General features: G+C 36.1%; 1 pseudogene; it reads right to left on the bottom strand.

The window, feature by feature from the left end:
• Positions 1 to 641: 641 nt before the first annotated feature.
• LOC103703753 lies at positions 642 to 11,260 on the bottom strand (annotated as a pseudogene).
• Positions 11,261 to 12,265: the final 1,005 nt, after the last annotated feature.

The following is a 12,265-nucleotide window of genomic DNA, read 5'->3' as shown; positions in this document are numbered from 1 at the left end:
TGGAATTAGTTTGCTCTAGTTATAGCAATTTGTTGACGAAACCAGGTGGGATAAAGTATAAACCAGCAATGGATAACGGCTGTGAAGGGAGAGAGGGAGGGAGGGAGCGCAAGAGGAGGGCAGAATGCGAGGGTAGCGCCTCGCTCCCGGCAGAATTTTTTTTTTTAAATTTTAAATCATCTCTCTTTTTTTTTTTGCTAGGAAATAATCTCTTTTTTTAAAAAAAAATAATAATCTCGCTGGGAGCGGCCGCATGACTCCTGCGCTCTCCCGTCTCCAGGCCCTGAAACACTCCACGCGCTCTCCCGCGTGACTCCTGCGCATGACTCCACGCGCTCTCCCGCGTGACTCCTGCGCACGACTCCCTCTCTCTTTCTTTCCTGCAGGGGTCCGGCCACCCTTTCGATGGGCCAAGCACCAGATGAAATGAAAGAGTGACCTGCTACACCCACCCCCCTACCAACCCAACTTTTGTAGTACAGGTCACTACTTCTTGCGGTCTATATTCCAGCTAAAGTTTTGGGAACGCTTGCAGCCATCCCCACATCAACAACTTTAAAGTTGGCAGCAATGCTGCAGAAAAACAACAGTGACGACGTGCATCTACTGCAGTACATGTTCCATGCTTATTTACTTCGCACTAGTCAACTATTTTTTCTATTATCAGTGCAGAGATCACGCAGCTGCGCTGGCAAACTTGATGTCCGAGACACAAATACCATATACCCCTAAAAGATACTGCTGATTCTTGTCCCACTTTTGGAACCAACAAAAACTTGAGTCTGAGATACAATTCAAACAAGCGTTCATTAAATGAACAGCTATGGCTTCCTGTAGCACATCTAACAGGTCGTGACAGTGGAGAGTACAGAATTTAGCTTTGGGAACTCGCCAGCAGAGTATATGGCTAATCTAAACAAATCAGCTACCCGGCAGCACATCCATCACAAAGATAGTGCTGACAAGATCAGTCTCTTCTAATGATAGCTAATACAACTGTTGCTGCAAAAAAACCTGGCCTCCAGGATACCAGCTGCTCTTAAAGTTCATCCTGAAAAACATATTAAAAAAGAAGAAAAGTTATTACAAGAAAGAGCAATTATAACATACACAACTATGTCAAGGAGATGATTAATTATAAATTTGACAATATACCAGGCTTACAGCAGGCACTAGCTATAATACAGCAGTGATACAACCGCGACTTGCTGCTCATTTATGAATGATATATATAAAAAAATATTTCCTGAACTGATAATTGAATTGCAATGCCAAGAAAATGCCATGATTACTATTTTCGGTTGTACTGATGACTAGAAATTAACCTACTCAGGTTTTTCTGTTAAATGAACAGACAGCTTAGATGAATGGAGAATGTTGGATACACACAACAGTGGTTTCTAAGTTTCTGCTTAGCCATATGACATTGAGACAAAGGAAAATTTTCAGAAGTCAACAAAAATTGCACACAATGGACCCAGCAAAGTCAATCAGCAGAGATCAGAACCTGGATAAAGACTATTTATTATTGTTAACTCTTTGATCCCCCTTAGTTTGGAGGATGTTTACCAAGAATTTTGATGTTCCAATACCTCAAGCCTTTCTTCTTCAAAACTGAAATTTTAGATGTTCAAGTAATCCTCCCAAAAGGGATAGAGTTAACAATGCTTAGTTGGAGATCAATAAAGGTGAAGACTAAACTAACAGAAAATTTCTCCTTCCCATCTTCTCATTCTATCACTGCCAATTTTGTTGTCTTATACCCCTAATAACTGGCTGATGAACAAATATCTCAGCAATCTTGGTGGGTGGCTAATACCAAGAGGAACCAAGATTCCAGAGATCTCGGCCAATATGTAGGACCTGTTTGGATGCCAGAGCATCTTATCAGCCGATAAGATATATTTAATCTATAGATGGCCAAAAAAAAGAAGTTCAAGGGAGGGGGTATTTAACCATAATAGGAAAATGTGATTCATAGTTGTTGGTAAAAGGAACATCATCTTTAATAGGAATGTAGCATCCTGATTTTTTTAGGACTCTATAATCTGCAAACTACCAACTGCCTTGATCCTTCTGTACCATGGCTACTTCTCTCCCTTACATATTCAGTTGCATGGGGGGCCTTATCCTGGAATAATTGGTCTGAGCATCCAAATAGCACCATAATGACCAAGATCAAAATATCGGGCTTACATGTGTGTGCATCTATTTAGATTGCTAAAGGCCTATGTTTAATATTCAGTGATTCAGAGAAACATTTAAGACCGTAAAAAGAAAGATCAGATGACTTATACTATTATATCGTACCAGCCAATCTCTGTATACGTCATGTATATTGGCCAATATAATCAATGAGATCTCAACCAACATTACAATCTTGCTAATTGATAATTTGGCGAAAGACAGGCACATGTATGATTCTTCTAGCAGTTTATTCCAAATGCCATCTACTTATGCGAAAATTTCCCACTTTCTCAGAATTGATATACATGGAAAGGAAAACAAGCTCAAATTTATTGTCTTGTGTGTCCGCACACAGATGTGAGCTGCAACTTATGAGAACACTGTATGATGAAATTACAGACATGATACATGCACAAATAAAGAAACCAAAAGGCCTTCCCTTTTTTAATTTTTGGGTTTGTGTGTTGATAAGGGGAGAGAGGTGCAGGAAACGTACATGCAAACTTGCATCATCTTCCTCTTCCTCGACAATGTCATCTGCATCATCCTCTTTCTCATCCTACAATGAAGAAGGGTTTATATAGTACCGTATATATATGTAGATAGCAAGATCTTTTCGGACAAGACTGCATTGTTAGAAACTCACATCAGATTCGTCAATGTCACTCCTGTCATCTTCCTCCTGTTGAGTAAATGGCAGTTCAACAAATTAAAAGTTGGTAAATTAAACGATGACATATTTTAACAAATGCCAGAAAAGCAAAAATATCTTAGCTACATATATACCTCATCTTCTCTCTTCTCTGCTTCATCAAAAGCTGCCTTTTTTCAGCCTGTAAGTGTGCAAAAAATTGCATAAGAAAAGGCTCAAATAAATAGAAGAATCAATAATTGCAATTAGGACAGAATCCATAGCATACATCTTTGTGTTTTCCCCATGTTTCCTCTGCAAACTTATTTGCATATTCAGGGTCATCACATATCAGAATGTTGTCAAATAAAGTTCCTGATTTGACCTGAAATGTCAAAACATTCATTAAGGAAAAAAAACAAAATAAGTGCTAAATATTTGTTTGTAGATAAAATGCAATTACTATAAGGTAAGTTTACCTGCCATAATTCAATTGCCACATATTTCAGATTGGGGAAAACATAGAGGTCAGGATTGTCTTGAAAATCTGTCAAACATTTCCACACAGTTCCCTGTAATTAATATGAAAGCAACAATGCAACTTTTAGGCCCGAGAAGATTTCAGGAACAAAGAAATGACCTGGATTGTCAATCATTGGTGCCTTCCACTTGCCCTTGAAATTAGGGTTCTTGAGTTTCTGAAAATGTATGACAAAAAGTAATAAAAAAAACTTATAGCATGAAACTCAATCAACAAAAGTGATTTTTTTTCTTGTTTTGTACCTTCTGTTTCCATCCTTGTACTCAGGATTTGGAATGGTTGGGGCAGTCCATTCACCATCTTCTCCATCATCCCAGTCCTCTGGCTGTATATCGAATTATTCATTATGTGAAAATCATGATGTGCCGATTTTAGTACGTATCTATTTTAAGAAATAAAATTATATACAGAGTGAAATCAGTAAGTACCTTCTTGGCATCAGGATCAGGTATTTCTTTTGGGATATCATCATAACCCTGTTATATGGCAAAATAATGATTATCAGATAACAACAAAACCTGCCACAAAATTTAACTTGAAAGATGCTCAATAGCAGGCATTACAATGACTTGTATACACATGAGTTTCCATGATTGAAATGGATATTTTTTTGGGAAATTTGACAAAGATTTTGCAAGAGGAGCAAACAATTTCTATAATGTAGGCATAAAGAGGGAATTGCAACAACAATTAGGAAATATCAAAAATAAGATCTACATATTTTGAAAATCTAACAGCAACTCTATAAGGGCGCACTTTTGTTTCATTAAACCATGATTCAATCTGAGTTATATACTTCTAGTTAAATTGATGCATAACCATCTGCTCAGTAGATAGTTTGACAGTGGATATACTCCAGCCGATGCCATCAGGAAACTACATATGATGCATATTGAACATCCATCATGTTGTCAGCATATGAAATTCACAGAATCTCCTGGATAAGTCAGGAGTCCTGATAAATATGACTACATAACCTATCTAATGTCATGCAATCAGTGTCAGAAACAGAGCCCATACAACTGTACAAGACAAAATGCAATATTATCTGTAAAGGTGACGTGGTAACATGCAAATACTAAAGTTTGCAGTGTGCAATAAATACCTCAGGTTTTTTGTCCTCAGGGTCTGGTATATATTCCAGATCATCCCAATCTTCTGGCTGTAATTTGGCAACAAAATAGACTTTCATGAGAAGACAACAGAGATGCTAGCATCCATATTTTAACTAAATTGTCTTGTATTTTGACCTTCTTGGCTTCAGGATCCTTTATTTTCTTTGGGCGGAGCAGGTCCCAGTCAGAGTAAAGGCTCCCGGATTGTTTCTCATTGCTGTCAATCAGTATGCTGTATGTATTATCAGGACGGATGATGAAAGTGTAAACATGGGTTAGCTGATCTGTTTCACAGGGAACATCCTTTTTTATCAAGTGGTTTTTTCCATCACGAGTCAGTATAGCATGGATTTTCTTTGTGGTGTAACCACAGATATCTGGTCCAAACATTATGCTGCAGAGGACAATGTAACAAGCAATGGAAGCTTAATAAAATCGAAATTTAGACAATGTGACAAGCAATAGAAGCTTGATAAAATCAAATATGATAGAAAACCTTTAAAATCAAACTCATCAAGCAAGAGGCATATTGGCAGTTGCTTTGTGTAAGCAAAGACAAACCAATGTTAAATTAGTGAAATAGAATGAACAAGGTTCCATGGTTACCTATAAGGTGTTTCACCTCCAAACTTTTTCTGATCGACCTCACCACTAAGCAACTTCATATATCCACCACCGCAGTCAAGCTTTTGCTCATGCTTTACTGAAAATTGAAAAACCAGTGTCTTGTCCTTGTTACTGAACCCCGGAAACTTTGCACTTTTGCAGAGATGGCAAAAAACCTAAAATCTGGATAAGTCTGGATACCTGTGAACATGAAAATAATCCACTATATTCAAAAGTTCACAAACTTCTTTTTTATTTAAAATATAGAATAAGGCTGGAAATGGTTCAGCTTGAGTGAAAGAAATCCATAGTTCTCAATAAGCCCAGCCTTAATCAATATAAAATCAGGTCCACGGGCCAATATTCAACACTAATTGTCAGTCAATCAAATACATTCACATATGCTGAGACAAAAGCCAATAGTCTCTTCTTGGAGGAATATGCTGGGTTAGTATATTTATTTTCAACAAACAACAACACTTTTCAAAAACCAATGATAGATATATGGTACCTCATCCTGCATGTTTGTGAAAGAATTAGTTGTACTAAAGAAGTTCATATCTCACAAATGATAGAAGTCCTCATAGAAAAAGTTGTTTAAGTTGGAAAAGCCCAATATCAGCATATGGGAAATATATGCCTACTGAGAATGGGAATAACTTCAACACAAAACATATAAAGGAAATTATATTGCACTATGTATTACTAGGTAAAAATAAATAACTAGCCAGAAATTTATCCTTCTAGTTTTTTTTAAAAAAAAAAAAATCATACATATCATTTGAGTTAGCAAAAAAACTAGAAGAAAAAAATACCAGAAAGTACGAGCAACAAAAAATCATTCACCAATTATTGCTTAAACTATGCAATCAACAGTATAGCCAACTATAAAAGATGAGATCATATACATTTTGCTTTCTAATTAGAAATCACCATTGTTGAGTAAATTTGTCTTCTTTTTTTCTGAGGAATGAATGAACTTTCGTATACCCGGATCAACTCTAAAATCTTGTTCCAAAAGCACCTAGTGGTTAGCACTTTTCAAGCTGATGCAAAAAAATGGCATATAATGATTAGAAACAAAATTACTTGCATGCTCCACATGAAATATGATGACTAATCAAAGTAACATGAAAAGTTAAGGCTTCATACATCAAAATAAAATAAAATAAAATAAAAATACAAAATAAAATAAAAATAAAATGACAAAAGAGGAAAAGTAAAAAGAAAGAATACCCCTGTCTTTTGGATCACCACTCCACTTTCCAGATGTGTGGTTCCAATCTCCGGCCATGTTTTCATCTTCCTTCCAATCAGACTTCACCCAGCGATCCTCCCATCCATCTTAACCACTCATGAGATTAATCAATCGGCAATAAAATCATCAGATACAAAATGATCACATTCTAAAAAAAAAATTGTATAATTATGCTTAGATGAACAAAAAGAATTTAGACAGGACACCCAGAATTCATCACAGCAATGTAAGTCTGCCCATGAATAAAGAAAAAAGGCTATTTTTTCTTATGCCTTTTTTTCAGTTTCCACAAGTTAATGGCGTACTCTAGTTTCCAAGTTGTGTTGAAATGAATCTGTTACCTATGTGCATCATCCTTGAAAATAATAGATGCCAAAGGTTATGGCTCAAGGCTCCTCATAATACAAGTCTAGATCATGTCCATTATGATCAAAACGCATAGGTTAAAGGCCAGAACAGATGCTGATATGTCCAGGGTGAATATAAAAATTAGAAATCAATAGCTTAAGAGAACCAAATAATACACTTTGGATTTATTAATCTACCGTTCTGAATTGCCCGCTCTGTCCCTCTCTCGGCCTCCCTCCCTCACTTCCTCTCCCTCTCCCGCTCTCCCTCCCTCACTTCCTCTCCCTCTCCCTCTCTCTCCCTCCCTCTCTCTCTAAAAAAAAAAATTCTAAAAAAAAAGGGCATAGCCCCAATTTAACTCCGTCCCTATTTTTGTGCGCCCGGAAGAGATGGGGATTGAAAAGCTCTCTCTCTCTCTCTCTCTCTCTCTCTCTCTCTCTCCCTCCCTCCCTCCCTCGCCAGCTCAAACTGCATCGAAACGGAATAATACGGTATTATATTGTGCCACCGGGCAACCAGTATGGGTTCTAGTACCGACACAGTATATCTTGATTAATCATAAGTTAACTTGAACTCATTTTTCTCTCACAATCTCACCTCATCCTGATTGTGGCTGTTTGATATGCATAACTTAACACTATAAAATAATAAAATTATATGCTCACTGCATCATTCTTTTCATTATAAATGCAACACATTCTACCAAATCAATGTTGAATCTTGCTAAACTGATTCAAGCCATTGTTTCTTGATATCAAGTAAAATAGTCTCCTAGACCTACAGAAGCTTTGACTAAATGAGCATTCCTATAAATAGTATAGACTTGATTCCATACCTGGTGCAGCTTTTTTCAAGCAAAATGTCATTAAGTTGAGATGCACAAGACCCATTGTTTCCACAGCAATTCCAACAATACAAATCCTACTTATTCACATGTAAAACATAAAATTTGCATGATATGATCCATGACTTCCAACCAAAACAGATCAAATGCTTCCATAAATAATAAAAAAAACAGATCAAATTCAGTCACAAATGATCCCTTGAAAAACAATAACTATTTTCATATTTTAATCAATGTTTAGCTCGGATTCCTTTCTCAGCCATGTAGTATTAGTCAAGGCTGTTAGAGCTGCATCACTCCATTATCTAAAGCAATTGAATTTACCAAAACACATGTGAAAGTAGGGCACATTATAAGAAGTATTACCTGCATCCTTCTTATCATAAGATTGAATCCATTTTATCCTAGCTTTTCTCTACGTTCTGGCAGTGAATAAGTAGTCAGATCTTTTGCCATTCAGACCTGATTTGTTTCTAAGAGTTATTGCCGTGTTAATTTCCGCATTCCTCTAAAGCCATGACATATTATGATACCTAGTAAATCAGGATGATCGTGATCCATTAAAGGTCCAATGCGTTCCTCACCCACTTATCCATAGAAAAGCACAATATATAATTTATTAGACATACTGAGTTCAACGGCAATTACAATATCAAAACCATTCTAATTCACAATTAAAGCATAAAAGTTCATAATAAGCTATGATCGTAGCACATCAAATGCAACCACTAACGAGTCCTTAAAGAAACACGGAACTACAAAACATTCAATATTACCCCAGAATCACAGAACGTGATTCATTTCCAAGAAACGTCAACCGGAAATATCAAAACGGCTCATAAAACCCTACAATGCCGCACTCAAAACTTCACGGATTGTTCATAGAACTTCATTACTACTCCAATAAGCACTTCTTCACAACCTACGCTCAAAGCGCAACACTCACGCAAGAGAATCGGCGATTACTGGCGTGTCCCTAAAGAACCAGAAAGCACAAAACGCTCAAGATCATCCCAGAACCGCAGAAAAATGTTTCAAGAATCGATCTCTTCCGTTAATTTTCCAAGATCGGACACTAAAACGGTCGCAAGAACGAGAGGGATCTGATTCAATCCAGCTTCACCAAGATCGATCTATCCGACAAGACCGATCCGAGAAACAGATCAGATCTATCAAGAAACCGCGGATCCATCGGTTAAACACGTCGTCGCAGAGATCAATAACGAATTCGGGAAAACAAGAAGCGAAACGAGATCAATGAGGGCAGAGATAAGATAAAGTGAGAGCAAAGGATCGGAGATGGAGAGGGAGTGGGGTTGGATGGAGGGTACCATCGAAGCGCTCTTCGAAGAAGACTTCGGCGGAGGCGACGCAAAGGAGGGCGAGAAGAGTGCAGAGGCGATGGAGACGAATCCCCTCCATTTTCTTTGCGGCGTAGCGCGAGAGAGCGCTGCGTACTGGGTGGGAGCAGACCGGCGCCAGGAAGTGGCAATTATATAGGCCCCGCGAGTGAGGCTGACTCTCGTTACGCTGCCCCTGCCGATTAGCTTTACAGTAAAATGCTCCGCTCCAATTACCGTAGAAGTTGCTACGCAACCATTCATTTCTATCGACATACCATGATACCAAGCCTCGACGCGCAACACGACAAGTGCTTTATTCCAATCATAGCGCAAAATTAGCAGGAGAATTTGATGGATTCCTATGAGTCTGTCAAGAAATATTATTTTTTAAAAAAATAAATAATTTGTATATGGTATATATTGGTTTTCTTTGCATGCAGTCTTAAATCTTGTTTGGCATCGATGTTGTTTGCATATATATTTTTTACAAATAAGTGAAATATTATATAAAGATTGGCATTGAAGATAGAATTTGTATAATTTTTTTCCTATCCCTTGCTTTTATTTTTAATCTCTTTTGAAAACAGTAAATGTTTGTTTTTGGTAGCTCTAAAAAATTTACAGGCAATTTTCAAAACAAAAGGATCTTATCATTCATGTTGATAAATCCATTTTCTTCTTGGTTCTTGAAAATAAAAATAGAAAACAAATGCAATACCAAACAAGCTCTTAACTATTGAAAGTGAGTATAGGATAAGGGTTCAACATGTAGGTTAATATATATCTATGACGGTTGGCTGTGGGAGAGACTCAAAGAATTTGCACGTTAGTAGCAGAGATAAAAACTCGAAGTAAATATTTGTTAAAAAAATAAGTTTACAAGAAAATTTTCATTCTAAAAGCAAAAAAAATTGCTCGTTCTCTGATTCTTGGACTTGTCATATAATTTTTTTTAGAGCAGGTAATGGTTTGTTCTGGTGAATTGTTATTGATTTTAATTTTTACTTTCTTTATTTCAACCTCCCACCGATATATAATCTTTTGCATGATTGCACAAGTTGGAATATTGGTTTTAAACAAAGTTACTGTTCTATTTGCCATGGCATTTTAGAATAGAGTAGCATAAAATCTGTATAGCCTTATGGCTAGCTCTTCAAGTAGAAGTATATGTAGTTCCTGCATGAATCGGATCAATTCCAAGCTATATTGTTATATATGAGATAAGTGCATCATCCACTTCAAGCAGAAGTATTTGTAGTTCATGCATGAATCAAACCAATTCCAAGGTGGGTTATCATATAGAAGACAAGTGTATCATCCACAAGAGCTTGATTCTCATTATATATATTAAAGTGACAACCACTTTTAATCCTATGTGTGTGTCTTGATTTATCTAAAGTAGGAGTATTTAATGTTTGAGTGCTTCCATCATCCTTTTTATTTTTAATACTTTTATTATTTTCTTCTTGTAAATAATGCATAAGGTTTTAAGCTAGTAAAGCTCCCGTTGTAGTTGTAGAACTATCTTTAGGTGATCACTGACCATTGGATGGGTAAACTTTTCAACTCAATAACTTGACCACCATCATCAATGTTAGTATTGAATGGATGCTTTAAACACTACGGTCTCAAAATGAAGAGGTCCATGGCTATTATCGATCTTATTATGGATAGAATTTGATTGAAAATGTTTCTCCTTCACTTTTCTTGACGTATTGTACTTACATCCAAAGAAACTTCAACCCAATATTCTGTCATCACATTTGATCACTCATTACAAAACTCCCCTACTTTGATATTTGGCCGTCCCTCCCTCAACACATCAATTATTCCACCGGCCGGACTGCCATCGGTCTCCTAGCCTCATTCCTTGGGAGGGAGTAGTTCACCTAACTAGAGGACTACTGATAGATTAAAACATTTCTCACGTTAAGATTGATCATCAAAATTAAGTCCTTACAGCGAAAGTTTAACTATGCTGTGAGACAATATAACAATAACACTCTCACCAACTGGACCAAAGTGATCAAACTTTAAAATCATTAGAGTGGTGGTACATTAATATCAACATGCGAAGAGGGTTATCTAGCTCTTAGTGATATTTTATGAAGACTAGAATGCCCTGAGAGAATAGTGAAACGGCTTAACATTGGAAGTAGATTTGATATTTTTTAAAACAAGTCTATGTCTCAATTAAGATTTTGGTTTATATTGATGCTTTTGCATTTGCAAATACATAATTTTTTTCCTCATTATCCTAGACAATATAAATAGATACAGCCTACAATATTTCCTGATACAACATCAATGATTCAGTATATTGACTAAAATTAATTGATCGTTCATTTTCAACTTTACATGATAGAAACTGATAAAGGTTTTATATTTCCAATATTGGCCAATATCTATATAAGAAAAGAGTGGGGATAATGATATGCTCGTGGCTTTAGAAGGAATATGCAATATCTCATAGTTTTATGTTGATATTTTTATATCTAACTCATAATGCAGGCCAATTGCTTGCAAATAAACTAGACAGAATCAATGAATTAAAATGGGATTGTCTTATTCCTAAGATTAGCTATACAAAATCTAGGGCACTTATAGTGGGTTTTCACCTTAATGCATGAAACGTGTTATCATTACATGATATATGATATATTTGAAATCCAAAAAAGCACGTAGTAAGCTCACAAAGATGACTAGTCATGTTCTTGATGATTTGCAAATTTGATGATATTGAGTTAGGCTTGCATATATATGTCAAAGAAGACTCAAGTATGATTTGAAGGTGAAGATATTTCTTTCAAGGGCAGTGGGAATTTGATACGGTACAAGTCTTGGGTTGATGAATATATAAATGGTCGGTCAAGGTCATTTGCTCTAGTTTAGTTTGTTTAAGCTATTGGTCTAAAAATATAATAAACTTAATTAAATTTGATATTATATCAAAACCTATGCACTCTAGTTAGTATGTCATGAACCCATATGCTCTAATTAGTATGTTGTTAGCTATCAGGTGCATCTAAGGTCAGATGAGGCTAGCCTTAGCAATCAAGTTCTCAAAGTTTATTACTTCTAGAACTCTTTTGGTGCTTTCTAGTTCTCTTTCTCTCTCTAGCTACACAAAGTATAAGTATCAAGCTTATGCTTATTTTTATAAAAGATTTCAAAGGCTACATTATAAGTACTTTTAAAACATAACCTAAAATTTGATAAACAAAAATTGCACAAACAATGGGTCCTAATATATAAGCACTTATAATAAGAATACATCAATGAACAAGACCAATTAACTTCTTTTAAACAATGGAATAATGTTCATAAATTGTCCATGGAGCATAACTTCTACACTATTAATGGAGCAAAATTGTTCTATCTTAGAACTATAA

The sequence above is a fragment of the Phoenix dactylifera genome, chromosome 6, assembly GCF_009389715.1.
Source record: "Phoenix dactylifera cultivar Barhee BC4 chromosome 6, palm_55x_up_171113_PBpolish2nd_filt_p, whole genome shotgun sequence".
Taxonomy (NCBI): domain Eukaryota; kingdom Viridiplantae; phylum Streptophyta; class Magnoliopsida; order Arecales; family Arecaceae; genus Phoenix; species Phoenix dactylifera.
Note: the sequence above shows the minus strand (reverse complement) of the source record. Positions and strands in the feature narration are given on the sequence as shown.